Source organism: Alligator mississippiensis, chromosome 4 (genome assembly GCF_030867095.1).
Source record: "Alligator mississippiensis isolate rAllMis1 chromosome 4, rAllMis1, whole genome shotgun sequence".
Classification (NCBI taxonomy): Eukaryota; Metazoa; Chordata; order Crocodylia; family Alligatoridae; genus Alligator; species Alligator mississippiensis.
The window spans coordinates 95594629-95616204 of NC_081827.1; the positions used below are offsets into that span (position 1 = coordinate 95594629).

General features: G+C 61.2%; 9 non-coding genes across 9 annotated transcripts; all 9 read right to left on the reverse strand.

Annotated features, from left to right (window-relative positions):
* Positions 1–3627: 3627 nt before the first annotated feature.
* Positions 3628–3709, reverse strand: TRNAL-AAG (transfer RNA leucine (anticodon AAG)). Its single transcript has one exon. It is a non-coding gene; the product is annotated as a tRNA-Leu (tRNA).
* Positions 3710–4060: 351 nt separating this feature from the next.
* Positions 4061–4133, reverse strand: TRNAM-CAU (transfer RNA methionine (anticodon CAU)). The gene has a single exon. It is a non-coding gene; the product is annotated as a tRNA-Met (tRNA).
* Positions 4134–8356: 4223 nt separating this feature from the next.
* On the reverse strand, positions 8357–8438 carry TRNAL-AAG (transfer RNA leucine (anticodon AAG)). Its single transcript has one exon. It is a non-coding gene; the product is annotated as a tRNA-Leu (tRNA).
* A 351-nt stretch (positions 8439–8789) lies between these two features.
* On the reverse strand, positions 8790–8862 carry TRNAM-CAU (transfer RNA methionine (anticodon CAU)). Its single transcript has one exon. It is a non-coding gene; the product is annotated as a tRNA-Met (tRNA).
* Positions 8863–13085: 4223 nt separating this feature from the next.
* On the reverse strand, positions 13086–13167 carry TRNAL-AAG (transfer RNA leucine (anticodon AAG)). The gene has a single exon. It is a non-coding gene; the product is annotated as a tRNA-Leu (tRNA).
* Positions 13168–13518: 351 nt separating this feature from the next.
* Positions 13519–13591, reverse strand: TRNAM-CAU (transfer RNA methionine (anticodon CAU)). Its single transcript has one exon. It is a non-coding gene; the product is annotated as a tRNA-Met (tRNA).
* A 3264-nt stretch (positions 13592–16855) lies between these two features.
* TRNAL-AAG (transfer RNA leucine (anticodon AAG)) lies at positions 16856–16937 on the reverse strand. Its single transcript has one exon. It is a non-coding gene; the product is annotated as a tRNA-Leu (tRNA).
* Positions 16938–17288: 351 nt separating this feature from the next.
* TRNAM-CAU (transfer RNA methionine (anticodon CAU)) lies at positions 17289–17361 on the reverse strand. Its single transcript has one exon. It is a non-coding gene; the product is annotated as a tRNA-Met (tRNA).
* Positions 17362–21058: 3697 nt separating this feature from the next.
* On the reverse strand, positions 21059–21131 carry TRNAT-CGU (transfer RNA threonine (anticodon CGU)). The gene has a single exon. It is a non-coding gene; the product is annotated as a tRNA-Thr (tRNA).
* Positions 21132–21576: the final 445 nt, after the last annotated feature.

A 21576-nucleotide genomic window follows, 5' to 3' on the forward strand; every position in this document is an offset into this window, starting at 1 on the left:
AGGCTCAGAAGAGGGGCGCGGGCAGAAGAAAGGAAGGGGCGCCCTTCCACCTGGGCTCTGCAGGTATCTGTGGCGGGCGGTTGCATGGCCACCAGGAAGAGCGCTGGCTCGGGTTTTGGCCTGCGTGGGGAGCCTGCGGGAAGGCGTGGGCTGGGAGGAGGAGAAAGGAAGCACTGCTCCTCACTGTGCGAGGTGCTGGCTTCCTGTCAGAGAGGCAAGAGGGTGTCGGGGCAGAAGGGCAGCCTGCCAGCCCCAGCAGAGTGGCGCAGCGGGAGCGTGCTGGGCCCATAACCCAGAGGTCGATGGATCGAAACCATCCTCTGCTATGTTTCCCCCCTGCTTGCCTTTTGCTTCCCCTACCTGATTCCCGCCCCTCCAAGTGGCTTTGTCCTTGACATGCCTGAGAGTGGGGCTCTCCGGCCTCCTTCCCCAAAGGCGGTGGGGAGCGTGCTCACGGAACTTTGCAAGGGAAGGCCGGTGGGCTCTCCTCCAGTGACAGTCCTGCCGAGGGAGTGGGGGCGGGGCAGCTGCGGCAGCCCCGGGGCAGCTGTGGCCTCGGAGGGAAGGGAGGAGAAGGTGCTCAGAAGCAGAGAAGAGCCCGCCAGGAATGGGACCGAGTGACCTGGGCACCAGGCACCACAGCGCAAGCAAAGGAAGCCAACGCGGTTGCCAGGCCGTGAAGGCATCTTCCTCCCCCCTGCCTCCTAGTTTGGGGACCAAAGAAAGAAGGGGTTGAGCACCTGTGTCTGTGTTGGAGGCGGGAGGGAGAGGGAAGGATCGCAGGAGGATTTGGGGGACTGGGTCTAGGAGGAGCCCGAGAACGTGGCGGCCGCTACTCAGGAAAGGCCAGCAGAGCAGGGAGGCTGGCTGCAAAGGAAGGGCCTGGGAGAAGGCGGCCTGCCAAGAGCTGTGACCGCAGCCCCGAGGGGTCCTCCTACCTGGGCAAGACATCCGGGAATACAGCTTCAGCCCCCAAACCTGGAGCGTGGGGGCTGAGGAGGTGGCAACGTGGGCTTTGGGGCCCAGGCTGCCAAAGAGGCTGGAGCCAGAACCTGGCCCTCAGCCCGGTGGGGCCCCACGCCCTGCGGCGCGCTGGCCAGCCCGCCTTCTCCTGACGGGGCCGGGGAGGTGGGGGCGGCTCGCTCTCAGCACGGGCCCTTGACTTGCAATGCGTTTCCGGCCCTTGCTCGCCATGGGCCGAGAGGGCATTTGGCCAAAAATGGAGGGAGCGGAGAGAGCGAATCGGTCTCGTGACCTCAAACGCCAGAGGCTTGCATGGGGTTGACCTGGTGCCTGAAAGGTCCCATAGGAATGCATGGGGTTGACATTGTGCCTGGAAGTCCCCACTGGCTTGCATGGGGTTGACCTGGTGCCTGGAAGACCCCATAGGAATGCACAGGGTTGACTGTCTGCCTACAAGTCCCCATAGACTTGCATGGGGTTGAGCTGGTGCCCGAAAGGCCCCATAACAATGTCTGGGGATGACATTGTGCCTGGAAGTCCCCATAAGCTTACACGGGCTTGACCGAGAGCCTCAAGGTCCCCTTAGGCTTGCATGAGGTTGGCCTGGGGGCTCAAGGTCCCCATAGCAATGTATGGGGTTGACATATTGCTGGCAAGTCCCCATAGCAGTGCATGGGGTAGACCTGGTGCCTGAAAGTCCCCTTAGGAACACATGGGGTTGACATTCTGCCTGAAAGTCCCCATTGGCTTCCATGGGGTTGACCTGGTGCCTCAAAGTCCCCTTAGGAATACATGGGGTTGACATTCCGCCTGCAAGTCCCCATAGGAGTGATTGGGGTTGATCTGGTGCCTGGAAGTCACCTTTGGAATACAGGGGGGTGACATTCTGCCTGAAACTCCCCTTTGGCTTCCATGGGGTTGACCTGGTGCCTGAAAGACCCCTTAGGAATACACGGGGTTGACATTGTGCCTGAAAGTCCCCTTTGGCTTCCATGGGGTTGACCTGGTGCCTCAAAGTCCGCTTAGGAATACACGGGGTTGACATTGTGCCTGCAAGTCCCCATTGGCTTGCATGGGGCTGACCTGGTGCCTCAAAGTCCCCTTAGGAATACATGGGGTTGACATTCTGCCTGAAAGTCCCCATTGGCTTCCATGGGGTTGACCTGGTGCCTGAAAGTCCCCTTAGGAATGCAAGGGGTTGACATTGGGACTGAAAGTGCCCTTTGGCTTCCATGGGGTTGACCTGGTGCCTCAAAGTCCGCTTAGGAATACACGGGGTTGACATCCTGCCTGCAAGTCCCCATTGGCTACCATGGGGTTGACCTGGTGCCTCCAAGTCCCCTTAGGAATACATGGGGTTGACATTCTGCCTGAAAGTCCCCATTGGCTTCCATGGGGTTGACCTGGTGCCTGGACGTCCCCTTAGGAATACATGGGGTTGACATTGTGACTCAAAGTCCCCTTTGGCTTCCATGGGGCTGACCTGGTGCCTCAAAGTCCCCTTAGGAATACATGGGGTTGACATTCTGCCTGCAAGTCCCCATTGGCTACCATGGGGTTGACCTGGTGCCTCAAAGTCCCCTTAGGAATACACGGGGTTAACATTCTGCCTGTAAATCCCCATAGGAGTGATTGGGGTTGATCTGGTGCCTGGAAGTCACCTTTGGAATACATGGGGGTGACATTCTGCCTGAAACTCCCCTTTGGCTTCCATGGGGTTGACCTGGTGCCTCAAAGTCCCCTTAGGAATACATGGGGTTGACATTCTGCCTGCAAGTCCCCATAGGAGTGATTGGGGTTGACCTGGTGCCTGGAAGTCAGCTTTGGAATACATGGGGATGACATTCTGCCTGTAACTCCCCTTTGGCTTCCATGGGGTTGACCTGGTGCCTGAAAGACCCCTTAGGAATACATGGGGTTGACACTGTGCCTGAAAGTCCCCTTTGGCTTCCATGGGGTTGACCTGGTGCCTCAAAGTCCCTTTAGGAATACATGGGGTTGACCTTGTGCCTGAAAGTCCCCTTTGGCTTCCATAAGGTTGACCTGGTGCCACAAATTCCTACCGCCCAGGATTTCCCTGCCAAGCAAATACAGAGGGTGCGGTCGGGCAACAATAAACACAGCACCCGCACAACCACCCGGGGCTTAAGCCTCCAAAAACTGGCCCTCCCACCCAGGCTCCGTCTTTCCGTGCCCCCGCCGCCACCGCCCTGCTTCCCTACTTCCGCCTGCCCAACATTTGCTCCAGGTCCCGGCCTGCTACCCACCTTCCTCTCCCCAGCCATCCTAGTATCTAGAGGCCCCTACTCCCAGGCTTTTCACATCTGCTCCGCCTCCTTCGAGGCGACCGCCATTTCCCTCCTTGCCGTATCACACTGCTCCTCTTGGTCCTGCCTCCTGCAGGCACCCAGGTCGCCCTGGTCCTGCTCACCACTGTGTATGGGGCAGTCGCGAAGCTGGTCTCTTGGGACCAGGGCAAGAAGGGCTGGAGCAGCCCCCCCAACTTGGGGGCAAGGGCTCCAGAAAGCAGGGGCAGAATGAGCAGAGTCGAGGCTTCAGCAGCCTAAGGGGGACCTTTGGGCAGAGCGCGAGCTGCGAGGGAACAAGGCCGTAGCAAGGGGAGCTTCGGGAGGCCCAAGTGCCACCTGCACGCTGCAAAATCTGTGGTAGCGGTGGGATTCGAACCCACGCCCCCGCAGGAACTGGAGCCTTAATCCAGCGCCTTGGACCGCTCGGCCACGCTCCCCCAGGCTGGGCCACTTTCTCTGCGGGGCGCCCAAGCACCTGCTTCGGCCTGGCTGCTTTTCCTCCGCCACCTCCCGCACCTGACACCGCACCAGCCCAGCAGAAAAGAAGCAGGGACTGGGGCTGCCACTAGTGACCGGGCTGGGCATGGCCCTCAGCGTTCATGGTGTGCGCTACCTTGGGCAAAGCCGGCCCAGGAAGAGCATCGCCAGCGCCACCCGCGCGGACACACCAGGCGCCTGCCTCCTGGCCAGCACCGGGAAGAAAAGGCAGCGGGGGGCCAAGCTTAGGCGACTGGAGCCTGCCCCGGGTGGCAGGCAAGGCGCCTGGCTCAGGCAGCAAGAGGCAAGCCTGCCTTCTCTGAGGCTCGAACTCAGGACCTCCAGATTATGAGACTGACGCGCTGCCGGCTGCGCTAAGAAGGCCCGGCTGGCTCAGCCCCCTGGTCCCGCACCACCACCGGGAGCCCTCACCTCCGGCCCACCGGGGTCCGTCGGCCAGGTCTAGGGCAAGGGACCCGGACGGGAAAACAATAGCAGCTCTCCAGCTCGGAAGGCGATTGCCATTCTCTCTCTCAGGGGCGCTCTCCTTCCCCACAAGAACCCAACCGGATTATTGGGCGGCAGTTAGCTCTGCGAACCAGCCCTGTGAGCTCGGGGCACCAGCTGCTGGTCTTTTGCAACAAACAGCTCTGTTCAGGTCATGGGTCTGAAAAGACAGGAAGCAAAAGCCCTCCACCTCCATTCGACTTCCCCCTGGGGCCGGGGAAAGTGAGGCAGGGCTCAACATGAAGAGAGGAGGCACACCCCCAGCCACACACAACGCGAAGGGTGCTACGGGCTGCTCAGGACTGGGCTGGCCCTGTTGAGGATGCAGCCTGGGGCATTTCTCCCGTCAGGCACAATACTCGTGGGCACCAGTGGACCGCCGTGCTGGAGTGATGCACAGTCCTACTCCGTGGTCCCAGATCCTGAAAACATATTGCCTGGAGGCAGAACCCACTGTCAAAGGCTGCTTTCAGAGGCTCAGAAGAGGGGCGCGGGCAGAAGAAAGGAAGGGGCGCCCTTCCACCTGGGCTCTGCAGGTATCTGTGGCCGGCGGTTGCATGGCCACCAGGAAGAGCGCTGGCTCGGGTTTTGGCCTGCGTGGGGAGCCTGCGGGAAGGCGTGGGCTGGGAGGAGGAGAAAGGAAGCACTGCTCCTCACTGTGCGAGGTGCTGGCTTCCTGTCAGAGAGGCAAGAGGGTGTCGGGGCAGAAGGGCAGCCTGCCAGCCCCAGCAGAGTGGCGCAGCGGGAGCGTGCTGGGCCCATAACCCAGAGGTCGATGGATCGAAACCATCCTCTGCTATGTTTCCCCCCTGCTTGCCTTTTGCTTCCCCTACCTGATTCCCGCCCCTCCAAGTGGCTTTGTCCTTGACATGCCTGAGAGTGGGGCTCTCCGGCCTCCTTCCCCAAAGGCGGTGGGGAGCGTGCTCACGGAACTTTGCAAGGGAAGGCCGGTGGGCTCTCCTCCAGTGACAGTCCTGCCGAGGGAGTGGGGGCGGGGCAGCTGCGGCAGCCCCGGGGCAGCTGTGGCCTCGGAGGGAAGGGAGGAGAAGGTGCTCAGAAGCAGAGAAGAGCCCGCCAGGAATGGGACCGAGTGACCTGGGCACCAGGCACCACAGCGCAAGCAAAGGAAGCCAACGCGGTTGCCAGGCCGTGAAGGCATCTTCCTCCCCCCTGCCTCCTAGTTTGGGGACCAAAGAAAGAAGGGGTTGAGCACCTGTGTCTGTGTTGGAGGCGGGAGGGAGAGGGAAGGATCGCAGGAGGATTTGGGCGACTGGGTCTAGGAGGAGCCCGAGAACGTGGCGGCCGCTACTCAGGAAAGGCCAGCAGAGCAGGGAGGCTGGCTGCAAAGGAAGGGCCTGGGAGAAGGCGGCCTGCCAAGAGCTGTGACCGCAGCCCCGAGGGGTCCTCCTACCTGGGCAAGACATCCGGGAATACAGCTTCAGCCCCCAAACCTGGAGCGTGGGGGCTGAGGAGGTGGCAACGTGGGCTTTGGGGCCCAGGCTGCCAAAGAGGCTGGAGCCAGAACCTGGCCCTCAGCCCGGTGGGGCCCCACGCCCTGCGGCGCGCTGGCCAGCCCGCCTTCTCCTGACGGGGCCGGGGAGGTGGGGGCGGCTCGCTCTCAGCACGGGCCCTTGACTTGCAATGCGTTTCCGGCCCTTGCTCGCCATGGGCCGAGAGGGCATTTGGCCAAAAATGGAGGGAGCGGAGAGAGCGAATCGGTCTCGTGACCTCAATCGCCAGAGGCTTGCATGGGGTTGACCTGGTGCCTGAAAGGTCCCATACGAATGCATGGGGTTGACATTGTGCCTGGAAGTCCCCGCTGGCTTGCATGGGGTTGACCTGGTGCCTGGAAGACCCCATAGGAATGCACAGGGTTGACTGTCTGCCTACAAGTCCCCATAGACTTGCATGGGGTTGAGCTGGTGCCCGAAAGGCCCCATAACAATGTCTGGGGATGACATTCTGCCTGGAAGTCCCCATAAGCTTACACGGGCTTGACCGAGAGCCTCAAGGTCCCCTTAGGCTTGCATGAGGTTGGCCTGGGGGCTCAAGGTCCCCATAGCAATGTATGGGGTTGACATATTGCTGGCAAGTCCCCATAGCAGTGAATGGGGTAGACCTGGTGCCTGAAAGTCCCCTTAGGAACACATGGGGTTGACATTCTGCCTGAAAGTCCCCATTGGCTTCCATGGGGTTGACCTGGTGCCTCAAAGTCCCCTTAGGAATACATGGGGTTGACATTCCGCCTGCAAGTCCCCATAGGAGTGATTGGGGTTGATCTGGTGCCTGGAAGTCACCTTTGGAATACAGGGGGGTGACATTCTGCCTGAAACTCCCCTTTGGCTTCCATGGGGTTGACCTGGTGCCTGAAAGACCCCTTAGGAATACACGGGGTTGACATTGTGCCTGAAAGTCCCCTTTGGCTTCCATGGGGTTGACCTGGTGCCTCAAAGTCCGCTTAGGAATACACGGGGTTGACATTGTGCCTGCAAGTCCCCATTGGCTTGCATGGGGCTGACCTGGTGCCTCAAAGTCCCCTTAGGAATACATGGGGTTGACATTCTGCCTGAAAGTCCCCATTGGCTTCCATGGGGTTGACCTGGTGCCTGAAAGTCCCCTTAGGAATGCAAGGGGTTGACATTGGGACTGAAAGTGCCCTTTGGCTTCCATGGGGTTGACCTGGTGCCTCAAAGTCCGCTTAGGAATACACGGGGTTGACATCCTGCCTGCAAGTCCCCATTGGCTACCATGGGGTTGACCTGGTGCCTCCAAGTCCCCTTAGGAATACATGGGGTTGACATTCTGCCTGAAAGTCCCCATTGGCTTCCATGGGGTTGACCTGGTGCCTGGACGTCCCCTTAGGAATACATGGGGTTGACATTGTGACTCAAAGTCCCCTTTGGCTTCCATGGGGCTGACCTGGTGCCTCAAAGTCCCCTTAGGAATACATGGGGTTGACATTCTGCCTGCAAGTCCCCATTGGCTACCATGGGGTTGACCTGGTGCCTCAAAGTCCCCTTAGGAATACACGGGGTTAACATTCTGCCTGTAAATCCCCATAGGAGTGATTGGGGTTGATCTGGTGCCTGGAAGTCACCTTTGGAATACATGGGGGTGACATTCTGCCTGGAACTCCCCTTTGGCTTCCATGGGGTTGACCTGGTGCCTCAAAGTCCCCTTAGGAATACATGGGGTTGACATTCTGCCTGCAAGTCCCCATAGGAGTGATTGGGGTTGACCTGGTGCCTGGAAGTCAGCTTTGGAATACATGGGGATGACATTCTGCCTGTAACTCCCCTTTGGCTTCCATGGGGTTGACCTGGTGCCTGAAAGACCCCTTAGGAATACATGGGGTTGACACTGTGCCTGAAAGTCCCCTTTGGCTTCCATGGGGTTGACCTGGTGCCTCAAAGTCCCTTTAGGAATACATGGGGTTGACCTTGTGCCTGAAAGTCCCCTTTGGCTTCCATAAGGTTGACCTGGTGCCACAAATTCCTACCGCCCAGGATTTCCCTGCCAAGCAAATACAGAGGGTGCGGTCGGGCAACAATAAACACAGCACCCGCACAACCACCCGGGGCTTAAGCCTCCAAAAACTGGCCCTCCCACCCAGGCTCCGTCTTTCCGTGCCCCCGCCGCCACCGCCCTGCTTCCCTACTTCCGCCTGCCCAACATTTGCTCCAGGTCCCGGCCTGCTACCCACCTTCCTCTCCCCAGCCATCCTAGTATCTAGAGGCCCCTACTCCCAGGCTTTTCACATCTGCTCCGCCTCCTTCGAGGCGACCGCCATTTCCCTCCTTGCCGTATCACACTGCTCCTCTTGGTCCTGCCTCCTGCAGGCACCCAGGTCGCCCTGGTCCTGCTCACCACTGTGTATGGGGCAGTCGCGAAGCTGGTCTCTTGGGACCAGGGCAAGAAGGGCTGGAGCAGCCCCCCCAACTTGGGGGCAAGGGCTCCAGAAAGCAGGGGCAGAATGAGCAGAGTCGAGGCTTCAGCAGCCTAAGGGGGACCTTTGGGCAGAGCGCGAGCTGCGAGGGAACAAGGCCGTAGCAAGGGGAGCTTCGGGAGGCCCAAGTGCCACCTGCACGCTGCAAAATCTGTGGTAGCGGTGGGATTCGAACCCACGCCCCCGCAGGAACTGGAGCCTTAATCCAGCGCCTTGGACCGCTCGGCCACGCTCCCCCAGGCTGGGCCACTTTCTCTGCGGGGCGCCCAAGCACCTGCTTCGGCCTGGCTGCTTTTCCTCCGCCACCTCCCGCACCTGACACCGCACCAGCCCAGCAGAAAAGAAGCAGGGACTGGGGCTGCCACTAGTGACCGGGCTGGGCATGGCCCTCAGCGTTCATGGTGTGCGCTACCTTGGGCAAAGCCGGCCCAGGAAGAGCATCGCCAGCGCCACCCGCGCGGACACACCAGGCGCCTGCCTCCTGGCCAGCACCGGGAAGAAAAGGCAGCGGGGGGCCAAGCTTAGGCGACTGGAGCCTGCCCCGGGTGGCAGGCAAGGCGCCTGGCTCAGGCAGCAAGAGGCAAGCCTGCCTTCTCTGAGGCTCGAACTCAGGACCTCCAGATTATGAGACTGACGCGCTGCCGGCTGCGCTAAGAAGGCCCGGCTGGCTCAGCCCCCTGGTCCCGCACCACCACCGGGAGCCCTCACCTCCGGCCCACCGGGGTCCGTCGGCCAGGTCTAGGGCAAGGGACCCGGACGGGAAAACAATAGCAGCTCTCCAGCTCGGAAGGCGATTGCCATTCTCTCTCTCAGGGGCGCTCTCCTTCCCCACAAGAACCCAACCGGATTATTGGGCGGCAGTTAGCTCTGCGAACCAGCCCTGTGAGCTCGGGGCACCAGCTGCTGGTCTTTTGCAACAAACAGCTCTGTTCAGGTCATGGGTCTGAAAAGACAGGAAGCAAAAGCCCTCCACCTCCATTCGACTTCCCCCTGGGGCCGGGGAAAGTGAGGCAGGGCTCAACATGAAGAGAGGAGGCACACCCCCAGCCACACACAACGCGAAGGGTGCTACGGGCTGCTCAGGACTGGGCTGGCCCTGTTGAGGATGCAGCCTGGGGCATTTCTCCCGTCAGGCACAATACTCGTGGGCACCAGTGGACCGCCGTGCTGGAGTGATGCACAGTCCTACTCCGTGGTCCCAGATCCTGAAAACATATTGCCTGGAGGCAGAACCCGCTGTCAAAGGCTGCTTTCAGAGGCTCAGAAGAGGGGCGCGGGCAGAAGAAAGGAAGGGGCGCCCTTCCACCTGGGCTCTGCAGGTATCTGTGGCCGGCGGTTGCATGGCCACCAGGAAGAGCGCTGGCTCGGGTTTTGGCCTGCGTGGGGAGCCTGCGGGAAGGCGTGGGCTGGGAGGAGGAGAAAGGAAGCACTGCTCCTCACTGTGCGAGGTGCTGGCTTCCTGTCAGAGAGGCAAGAGGGTGTCGGGGCAGAAGGGCAGCCTGCCAGCCCCAGCAGAGTGGCGCAGCGGGAGCGTGCTGGGCCCATAACCCAGAGGTCGATGGATCGAAACCATCCTCTGCTATGTTTCCCCCCTGCTTGCCTTTTGCTTCCCCTACCTGATTCCCGCCCCTCCAAGTGGCTTTGTCCTTGACATGCCTGAGAGTGGGGCTCTCCGGCCTCCTTCCCCAAAGGCGGTGGGGAGCGTGCTCACGGAACTTTGCAAGGGAAGGCCGGTGGGCTCTCCTCCAGTGACAGTCCTGCCGAGGGAGTGGGGGCGGGGCAGCTGCGGCAGCCCCGGGGCAGCTGTGGCCTCGGAGGGAAGGGAGGAGAAGGTGCTCAGAAGCAGAGAAGAGCCCGCCAGGAATGGGACCGAGTGACCTGGGCACCAGGCACCACAGCGCAAGCAAAGGAAGCCAACGCGGTTGCCAGGCCGTGAAGGCATCTTCCTCCCCCCTGCCTCCTAGTTTGGGGACCAAAGAAAGAAGGGGTTGAGCACCTGTGTCTGGGTTGGAGGCGGGAGGGAGAGGGAAGGATCGCAGGAGGATTTGGGGGACTGGGTCTAGGAGGAGCCCGAGAACGTGGCGGCCGCTACTCAGGAAAGGCCAGCAGAGCAGGGAGGCTGGCTGCAAAGGAAGGGCCTGGGAGAAGGCGGCCTGCCAAGAGCTGTGACCGCAGCCCCGAGGGGTCCTCCTACCTGGGCAAGACATCCGGGAATACAGCTTCAGCCCCCAAACCTGGAGCGTGGGGGCTGAGGAGGTGGCAACGTGGGCTTTGGGGCCCAGGCTGCCAAAGAGGCTGGAGCCAGAACCTGGCCCTCAGCCCGGTGGGGCCCCACGCCCTGCGGCGCGCTGGCCAGCCCGCCTTCTCCTGACGGGGCCGGGGAGGTGGGGGCGGCTCGCTCTCAGCACGGGCCCTTGACTTGCAATGCGTTTCCGGCCCTTGCTCGCCATGGGCCGAGAGGGCATTTGGCCAAAAATGGAGGGAGCGGAGAGAGCGAATCGGTCTCGTGACCTCAAACGCCAGAGGCTTGCATGGGGTTGACCTGGTGCCTGAAAGGTCCCATAGGAATGCATGGGGTTGACATTGTGCCTGGAAGTCCCCACTGGCTTGCATGGGGTTGACCTGGTGCCTGGAAGACCCCATAGGAATGCACAGGGTTGACTGTCTGCCTACAAGTCCCCATAGACTTGCATGGGGTTGAGCTGGTGCCCGAAAGGCCCCATAACAATGTCTGGGGATGACATTGTGCCTGGAAGTCCCCATAAGCTTACACGGGCTTGACCGAGAGCCTCAAGGTCCCCTTAGGCTTGCATGAGGTTGGCCTGGGGGCTCAAGGTCCCCATAGCAATGTATGGGGTTGACATATTGCTGGCAAGTCCCCATAGCAGTGCATGGGGTAGACCTGGTGCCTGAAAGTCCCCTTAGGAACACATGGGGTTGACATTCTGCCTGAAAGTCCCCATTGGCTTCCATGGGGTTGACCTGGTGCCTCAAAGTCCCCTTAGGAATACATGGGGTTGACATTCCGCCTGCAAGTCCCCATAGGAGTGATTGGGGTTGATCTGGTGCCTGGAAGTCACCTTTGGAATACAGGGGGGTGACATTCTGCCTGAAACTCCCCTTTGGCTTCCATGGGGTTGACCTGGTGCCTGAAAGACCCCTTAGGAATACACGGGGTTGACATTGTGCCTGAAAGTCCCCTTTGGCTTCCATGGGGTTGACCTGGTGCCTCAAAGTCCGCTTAGGAATACACGGGGTTGACATTGTGCCTGCAAGTCCCCATTGGCTTGCATGGGGCTGACCTGGTGCCTCAAAGTCCCCTTAGGAATACATGGGGTTGACATTCTGCCTGAAAGTCCCCATTGGCTTCCATGGGGTTGACCTGGTGCCTGAAAGTCCCCTTAGGAATGCAAGGGGTTGACATTGGGACTGAAAGTGCCCTTTGGCTTCCATGGGGTTGACCTGGTGCCTCAAAGTCCGCTTAGGAATACACGGGGTTGACATCCTGCCTGCAAGTCCCCATTGGCTACCATGGGGTTGACCTGGTGCCTCCAAGTCCCCTTAGGAATACATGGGGTTGACATTCTGCCTGAAAGTCCCCATTGGCTTCCATGGGGTTGACCTGGTGCCTGGACGTCCCCTTAGGAATACATGGGGTTGACATTGTGACTCAAAGTCCCCTTTGGCTTCCATGGGGCTGACCTGGTGCCTCAAAGTCCCCTTAGGAATACATGGGGTTGACATTCTGCCTGCAAGTCCCCATTGGCTACCATGGGGTTGACCTGGTGCCTCAAAGTCCCCTTAGGAATACACGGGGTTAACATTCTGCCTGTAAATCCCCATAGGAGTGATTGGGGTTGATCTGGTGCCTGGAAGTCACCTTTGGAATACATGGGGGTGACATTCTGCCTGAAACTCCCCTTTGGCTTCCATGGGGTTGACCTGGTGCCTCAAAGTCCCCTTAGGAATACATGGGGTTGACATTCTGCCTGCAAGTCCCCATAGGAGTGATTGGGGTTGACCTGGTGCCTGGAAGTCAGCTTTGGAATACATGGGGATGACATTCTGCCTGTAACTCCCCTTTGGCTTCCATGGGGTTGACCTGGTGCCTGAAAGACCCCTTAGGAATACATGGGGTTGACACTGTGCCTGAAAGTCCCCTTTGGCTTCCATGGGGTTGACCTGGTGCCTCAAAGTCCCTTTAGGAATACATGGGGTTGACCTTGTGCCTGAAAGTCCCCTTTGGCTTCCATAAGGTTGACCTGGTGCCACAAATTCCTACCGCCCAGGATTTCCCTGCCAAGCAAATACAGAGGGTGCGGTCGGGCAACAATAAACACAGCACCCGCACAACCACCCGGGGCTTAAGCCTCCAAAAACTGGCCCTCCCACCCAGGCTCCGTCTTTCCGTGCCCCCGCCGCCACCGCCCTGCTTCCCTACTTCCGCCTGCCCAACATTTGCTCCAGGTCCCGGCCTGCTACCCACCTTCCTCTCCCCAGCCATCCTAGTATCTAGAGGCCCCTACTCCCAGGCTTTTCACATCTGCTCCGCCTCCTTCGAGGCGACCGCCATTTCCCTCCTTGCCGTATCACACTGCTCCTCTTGGTCCTGCCTCCTGCAGGCACCCAGGTCGCCCTGGTCCTGCTCACCACTGTGTATGGGGCAGTCGCGAAGCTGGTCTCTTGGGACCAGGGCAAGAAGGGCTGGAGCAGCCCCCCCAACTTGGGGGCAAGGGCTCCAGAAAGCAGGGGCAGAATGAGCAGAGTCGAGGCTTCAGCAGCCTAAGGGGGACCTTTGGGCAGAGCGCGAGCTGCGAGGGAACAAGGCCGTAGCAAGGGGAGCTTCGGGAGGCCCAAGTGCCACCTGCACGCTGCAAAATCTGTGGTAGCGGTGGGATTCGAACCCACGCCCCCGCAGGAACTGGAGCCTTAATCCAGCGCCTTGGACCGCTCGGCCACGCTCCCCCAGGCTGGGCCACTTTCTCTGCGGGGCGCCCAAGCACCTGCTTCGGCCTGGCTGCTTTTCCTCCGCCACCTCCCGCACCTGACACCGCACCAGCCCAGCAGAAAAGAAGCAGGGACTGGGGCTGCCACTAGTGACCGGGCTGGGCATGGCCCTCAGCGTTCATGGTGTGCGCTACCTTGGGCAAAGCCGGCCCAGGAAGAGCATCGCCAGCGCCACCCGCGCGGACACACCAGGCGCCTGCCTCCTGGCCAGCACCGGGAAGAAAAGGCAGCGGGGGGCCAAGCTTAGGCGACTGGAGCCTGCCCCGGGTGGCAGGCAAGGCGCCTGGCTCAGGCAGCAAGAGGCAAGCCTGCCTTCTCTGAGGCTCGAACTCAGGACCTCCAGATTATGAGACTGACGCGCTGCCGGCTGCGCTAAGAAGGCCCGGCTGGCTCAGCCCCCTGGTCCCGCACCACCACCGGGAGCCCTCACCTCCGGCCCACCGGGGTCCGTCGGCCAGGTCTAGGGCAAGGGACCCGGACGGGAAAACAATAGCAGCTCTCCAGCTCGGAAGGCGATTGCCATTCTCTCTCTCAGGGGCGCTCTCCTTCCCCACAAGAACCCAACCGGATTATTGGGCGGCAGTTAGCTCTGCGAACCAGCCCTGTGAGCTCGGGGCACCAGCTGCTGGTCTTTTGCAACAAACAGCTCTGTTCAGGTCATGGGTCTGAAAAGACAGGAAGCAAAAGCCCTCCACCTCCATTCGACTTCCCCCTGGGGCCAGGGAAAGTGAGGCAGGGCTCAACATGAAGAGAGGAGGCACACCCCCAGCCACACACAACGCGAAGGGTGCTACGGGCTGCTCAGGACTGGGCTGGCCCTGTTGAGGATGCAGCCTGGGGCATTTCTCCCGTCAGGCACAATACTCGTGGGCACCAGTGGACCGCCGTGCTGGAGTGATGCACAGTCCTACTCCGTGGTCCCAGATCCTGAAAACATATTGCCTGGAGGCAGAACCCGCTGTCAAAGGCTGCTGTCAGAGGCTCAGAAGAGGGGCGCGGGCAGAAGAAAGGAAGGGGCGCCCTTCCACCTGGGCTCTGCAGGTATCTGTGGCCGGCGGTTGCATGGCCACCAGGAAGAGCGCTGGCTCGGGTTTTGGCCTGCGTGGGGAGCCTGCGGGAAGGCGTGGGCTGGGAGGAGGAGAAAGGAAGCACTGGTCCTCACTGTGCGAGGTGCTGGCTTCCTGTCAGAGAGGCAAGAGGGTGTCGGGGCAGAAGGGCAGCCTGCCAGCCCCAGCAGAGTGGCGCAGCGGGAGCGTGCTGGGCCCATAACCCAGAGGTCGATGGATCGAAACCATCCTCTGCTATGTTTCCCCCCTGCTTGCCTTTTGCTTCCCCTACCTGATTCCCGCCCCTCCAAGTGGCTTTGTCCTTGACATGCCTGAGAGTGGGGCTCTCCGGCCTCCTTCCCCAAAGGCGGTGGGGAGCGTGCTCACGGAACTTTGCAAGGGAAGGCCGGTGGGCTCTCCTCCAGTGACAGTCCTGCCGAGGGAGTGGGGGCGGGGCAGCTGCGGCAGCCCCGGGGCAGCTGTGGCCTCGGAGGGAAGGGAGGAGAAGGTGCTCAGAAGCAGAGAAGAGCCCGCCAGGAATGGGACCGAGTGACCTGGGCACCAGGCACCACAGCGCAAGCAAAGGAAGCCAACGCGGTTGCCAGGCCGTGAAGGCATCTTCCTCCCCCCTGCCTCCTAGTTTGGGGACCAAAGAAAGAAGGGGTTGAGCACCTGTGTCTGTGTTGGAGGCGGGAGGGAGAGGGAAGGATCGCAGGAGGATTTGGGCGACTGGGTCTAGGAGGAGCCCGAGAACGTGGCGGCCGCTACTCAGGAAAGGCCAGCAGAGCAGGGAGGCTGGCTGCAAAGGAAGGGCCTGGGAGAAGGCGGCCTGCCAAGAGCTGTGACCGCAGCCCCGAGGGGTCCTCCTACCTGGGCAAGACATCCGGGAATACAGCTTCAGCCCCCAAACCTGGAGCGTGGGGGCTGAGGAGGTGGCAACGTGGGCTTTGGGGCCCAGGCTGCCAAAGAGGCTGGAGCCAGAACCTGGCCCTCAGCCCGGTGGGGCCCCACGCCCTGCGGCGCGCTGGCCAGCCCGCCTTCTCCTGACGGGGCCGGGGAGGTGGGGGCGGCTCGCTCTCAGCACGGGCCCTTGACTTGCAATGCGTTTCCGGCCCTTGCTCGCCATGGGCCGAGAGGGCATTTGGCCAAAAATGGAGGGAGCGGAGAGAGCGAATCGGTCTCGTGACCTCAATCGCCAGAGGCTTGCATGGGGTTGACCTGGTGCCTGAAAGGTCCCATACGAATGCATGGGGTTGACATTGTGCCTGGAAGTCCCCGCTGGCTTGCATGGGGTTGACCTGGTGCCTGGAAGACCCCATAGGAATGCACAGGGTTGACTGTCTGCCTACAAGTCCCCATAGACTTGCATGGGGTTGAGCTGGTGCCCGAAAGGCCCCATAACAATGTCTGGGGATGACATTCTGCCTGGAAGTCCCCATAAGCTTACACGGGCTTGACCGAGAGCCTCAAGGTCCCCTTAGGCTTGCATGAGGTTGGCCTGGGGGCTCAAGGTCCCCATAGCAATGTATGGGGTTGACATATTGCTGGCAAGTCCCCATAGCAGTGAATGGGGTAGACCTGGTGCCTGAAAGTCCCCTTAGGAACACATGGGGTTGACATTCTGCCTGAAAGTCCCCATTGGCTTCCATGGGGTTGACCTGGTGCCTCAAAGTCCCCTTAGGAATACATGGGGTTGACATTCTGCCTGCAAGTCCCCATAGGAGTGATTGGGGTTGACCTGGTGCCTGGAAGTCAGCTTTGGAATACATGGGGATGACATTCTGCCTGTAACTCCCCTTTGGCTTCCATGGGGTTGACCTGGTGCCTGAAAGACCCCTTAGGAATACATGGGGTTGACACTGTGCCTGAAAGTCCCCTTTGGCTTCCATGGGGTTGACCTGGTGCCTCAAAGTCCCTTTAGGAATACATGGGGTTGACCTTGTGCCTGAAAGTCCCCTTTGGCTTCCATAAGGTTGACCTGGTGCCACAAATTCCTACCGCCCAGGATTTCCCTGCCAAGCAAATACAGAGGGTGCGGTCGGGCAACAATAAACACAGCACCCGCACAACCACCCGGGGCTTAAGCCTCCAAAAACTGGCCCTCCCACCCAGGCTCCGTCTTTCCGTGCCCCCGCCGCCACCGCCCTGCTTCCCTACTTCCGCCTGCCCAACATTTGCTCCAGGTCCCGGCCTGCTACCCACCTTCCTCTCCCCAGCCATCCTAGTATCTAGAGGCCCCTACTCCCAGGCTTTTCACATCTGCTCCGCCTCCTTCGAGGCGACCGCCATTTCCCTCCTTGCCGTATCACACTGCTCCTCTTGGTCCTGCCTCCTGCAGGCACCCAGGTCGCCCTGGTCCTGCTCACCACTGTGTATGGGGCAGTCGCGAAGCTGGTCTCTTGGGACCAGGGGCAAGAAGGGCTGGAGCAGCCCCCCCAACTTGGGGGCAAGGGCTCCAGAAAGCAGGGGCAGAATGAGCAGAGTCGAGGCTTCAGCAGCCTAAGGGGGACCTTTGGGCAGAGCGCGAGCTGCGAGGGAACAAGGCCGTAGCAAGGGGAGCTTCGGGAGGCCCAAGTGCCACCTGCACGCTGCAAAATCTGTGGTAGCGGTGGGATTCGAACCCACGCCCCCGCAGGAACTGGAGCCTTAATCCAGCGCCTTGGACCGCTCGGCCACGCTCCCCCAGGCTGGGCCACTTTCTCTGCGGGGCGCCCAAGCACCTGCTTCGGCCTGGCTGCTTTTCCTCCGCCACCTCCCGCACCTGACACCGCACCAGCCCAGCAGAAAAGAAGCAGGGACTGGGGCTGCCACTAGTGACCGGGCTGGGCATGGCCCTCAGCGTTCATGGTGTGCGCTACCTTGGGCAAAGCCGGCCCAGGAAGAGCATCGCCAGCGCCACCCGCGCGGACACACCAGGCGCCTGCCTCCTGGCCAGCACCGGGAAGAAAAGGCAGCGGGGGGCCAAGCTTAGGCGACTGGAGCCTGCCCCGGGTGGCAGGCAAGGCGCCTGGCTCAGGCAGCAAGAGGCAAGCCTGCCTTCTCTGAGGCTCGAACTCAGGACCTCCAGATTATGAGACTGACGCGCTGCCGGCTGCGCTAAGAAGGCCCGGCTGGCTCAGCCCCCTGGTCCCGCACCACCACCGGGAGCCCTCACCTCCGGCCCACCGGGGTCCGTCGGCCAGGTCTAGGGCAAGGGACCCGGACGGGAAAACAATAGCAGCTCTCCAGCTCGGAAGGCGATTGCCATTCTCTCTCTCAGGGGCGCTCTCCTTCCCCACAAGAAGCCAACCGGATTATTGGGCGGCAGTTAGCTCTGCGAACCAGCCCTGTGAGCTCGGGGCACCAGCTGCTGGTCTTTTGCAACAAACAGCTCTGTTCAGGTCATGGGTCTGAAAAGACAGGAAGCAAAAGCCCTCCACCTCCATTCGACTTCCCCCTGGGGCCAGGGAAAGTGAGGCAGGGCTCAACATGAAGAGAGGAGGCACACCCCCAGCCACACACAACGCGAAGGGTGCTACGGGCTGCTCAGGACTGGGCTGGCCCTGTTGAGGATGCAGCCTGGGGCATTTCTCCCGTCAGGCACAATACTCGTGGGCACCAGTGGACCGCCGTGCTGGAGTGATGCACAGTCCTACTCCGTGGTCCCAGATCCTGAAAACATATTGCCTGGAGGCAGAACCCGCTGTCAAAGGCTGCTGTCAGAGGCTCAGAAGAGGGGCGCGGGCAGAAGAAAGGAAGGGGCGCCCTTCCACCTGGGCTCTGCAGGTATCTGTGGCCGGCGGTTGCATGGCCACCAGGAAGAGCGCTGGCTCGGGTTTTGGCCTGCGTGGGGAGCCTGCGGGAAGGCGTGGGCTGGGAGGAGGAGAAAGGAAGCACTGCTCCTCACTGTGCGAGGTGCTGGCTTCCTGTCAGAGAGGCAAGAGGGTGTCGGGGCAGAAGGGCAGCCTGCCAGCCCCAGCAGAGTGGCGCAGCGGGAGCGTGCTGGGCCCATAACCCAGAGGTCGATGGATCGAAACCATCCTCTGCTATGTTTCCCCCCTGCTTGCCTTTTGCTTCCCCTACCTGATTCCCGCCCCTCCAAGTGGCTTTGTCCTTGACATGCCTGAGAGTGGGGCTCTCCGGCCTCCTTCCCCAAAGGCGGTGGGGAGCGTGCTCACGGAACTCTGCAAGGAAAGGCCGGTGGGCTCTCCTCCAGTGACAGTCCTGCCGAGGGAGTGGGGGCGGGGCAGCTGCGGCAGCCCCGGGGCAGCTGTGGCCTCGGAGGGAAGGGAGGAGAAGGTGCTCAGAAGCAGAGAAGAGCCCGCCAGGAATGGGACCGAGTGACCTGGGCACCAGGCACCACAGCGCAAGCAAAGGAAGCCAACGCGGTTGCCAGGCCGTGAAGGCATCTTCCTCCCCCCTGCCTCCTAGTTTGGGGACCAAAGAAAGAAGGGGTTGAGCACCTGTGTCTGTGTTGGAGGCGGGAGGGAGAGGGAAGGATCGCAGGAGGATTTGGGCGACTGGGTCTAGGAGGAGCCCGAGAACGTGGCGGCCGCTACTCAGGAAAGGCCAGCAGAGCAGGGAGGCTGGCTGCAAAGGAAGGGCCTGGGAGAAGGCGGCCTGCCAAGAGCTGTGACCGCAGCCCCGAGGGGTCCTCCTACCTGGGCAAGACATCCGGGAATACAGCTTCAGCCCCCAAACCTGGAGCGTGGGGGCTGAGGAGGTGGCAACGTGGGCTTTGGGGCCCAGGCTGCCAAAGAGGCTGGAGCCAGAACCTGGCCCTCAGCCCGGTGGGGCCCCACGCCCTGCGGCGCGCTGGCCAGCCCGCCTTCTCCTGACGGGGCCGGGGAGGTGGGGGCGGCTCGCTCTCAGCACGGGCCCTTGACTTGCAATGCGTTTCCGGCCCTTGCTCGCCATGGGCCGAGAGGGCATTTGGCCAAAAATGGAGGGAGCGGAGAGAGCGAATCGGTCTCGTGACCTCAATCGCCAGAGGCTTGCATGGGGTTGACCTGGTGCCCGAAAGGTCCCATACGAATGCATGGGGTTGACATTGTGCCTGGAAGTCCCCGCTGGCTTGCATGGGGTTGACCTGGTGCCTGGAAGACCCCATAGGAATGCACAGGGTTGACTGTCTGCCTACAAGTCCCCATAGACTTGCATGGGGTTGAGCTGGTGCCCGAAAGGCCCCATAACAATGTCTGGGGATGACATTCTGCCTGGAAGTCCCCATAAGCTTACACGGGCTTGACCGAGAGCCTCAAGGTCCCCTTAGGCTTGCATGAGGTTGGCCTGGGGGCTCAAGGTCCCCATAGCAATGTATGGGGTTGACATATTGCTGGCAAGTCCCCATAGCAGTGAATGGGGTAGACCTGGTGCCTGAAAGTCCCCTTAGGAACACATGGGGTTGACATTCTGCCTGAAAGTCCCCATTGGCTTCCATGGGGTTGACCTGGTGCCTCAAAGTCCCCTTAGGAATACATGGGGTTGACATTCTGCCTGCAAGTCCCCATAGGAGTGATTGGGGTTGACCTGGTGCCTGGAAGTCAGCTTTGGAATACATGGGGATGACATTCTGCCTGTAACTCCCCTTTGGCTTCCATGGGGTTGACCTGGTGCCTGAAAGACCCCTTAGGAATACATGGGGTTGACACTGTGCCTGAAAGTCCCCTTTGGCTTCCATGGGGTTGACCTGGTGCCTCAAAGTCCCTTTAGGAATACATGGGGTTGACCTTGTGCCTGAAAGTCCCCTTTGGCTTCCATAAGGTTGACCTGGTGCCACAAATTCCTACCGCCCAGGATTTCCCTGCCAAGCAAATACAGAGGGTGCGGTCGGGCAACAATAAACACAGCACCCGCACAACCACCCGGGGCTTAAGCCTCCAAAAACTGGCCCTCCCACCCAGGCTCCGTCTTTCCGTGCCCCCGCCGCCACCGCCCTGCTTCCCTACTTCCGCCTGCCCAACATTTGCTCCAGGTCCCGGCCTGCTACCCACCTTCCTCTCCCCAGCCATCCTAGTATCTAGAGGCCCCTACTCCCAGGCTTTTCACATCTGCTCCGCCTCCTTTGAGGCGACCGCCATTTCCCTCCTTGCCGTATCACACTGCTCCTCTTGGTCCTGCCTCCTGCAGGCACCCAGGTCGCCCTGGTCCTGCTCACCACTGTGTATGGGGCAGTCGCGAAGCTGGTCTCTTGGGACCAGGGGCAAGAAGGGCTGGAGCAGCCCCCCCAACTTGGGGGCAAGGGCTCCAGAAAGCAGGGGCAGAATGAGCAGAGTCGAGGCTTCAGCAGCCTAAGGGGGACCTTTGGGCAGAGCGCGAGCTGCGAGGGAACAAGGCCGTAGCAAGGGGAGCTTCGGGAGGCCCAAGTGCCACCTGCACGCTGCAAAATCTGTGGTAGCGGTGGGATTCGAACCCACGCCCCCGCAGAGACTGGAGCCTTAATCCAGCGCCTTGGACCGCTCGGCCACGCTCCCCCAGGCTGGGCCACTTTCTCTGCGGGGCGCCCAAGCACCTGCTTCGGCCTGGCTGCTTTTCCTCCGCCACCTCCCGCACCTGACACCGCACCAGCCCAGCAGAAAAGAAGCAGGGACTGGGGCTGCCACTAGTGACCGGGCTGGGCATGGCCCTCAGCGTTCATGGTGTGCGCTACCTTGGGCAAAGCCGGCCCAGGAAGAGCATCGCCAGCGCCACCCGCGCGGACACACCAGGCGCCTGCCTCCTGGCCAGCACCGGGAAGAAAAGGCAGCAGGGGGCCAAGCTTAGGCGACTGGAGCCTGCCCCGGGTGGCAGGCAAGGCGCCTGGCTCAGGCAGCAAGAGGCAAGCCTGCCTTCTCTGAGGCTCGAACTCAGGACCTCCAGATTACGAGACTGACGCGCTGCCGGCTGCGCTAAGAAGGCCCGGCTGGCTCAGCCCCCTGGTCCCGCACCACCACCGGGAGCCCTCACCTCCGGCCCACCGGGGTCCGTCGGCCAGGTCTAGGGCAAGGGACCCGGACGGGAAAACAATAGCAGCTCTCCAGCTCGGAAGGCGATTGCCATTCTCTCTCTCAGGGGCGCTCTCCTTCCCCACAAGAAGCCAACCGGATTATTGGGCGGCAGTTAGCTCTGCGAACCAGCCCTGTGAGCTCGGGGCACCAGCTGCTGGTCTTTTGCAACAAACAGCTCTGTTCAGGTCATGGGTCTGAAAAGACAGGAAGCAAAAGCCCTCCACCTCCATTCGACTTCCCCCTGGGGCCAGGGAAAGTGAGGCAGGGCTCAACATGAAGAGAGGAGGCACACCCCCAGCCACACACAACGCGAAGGGTGCTACGGGCTGCTCAGGACTGGGCTGGCCCTGTTGAGG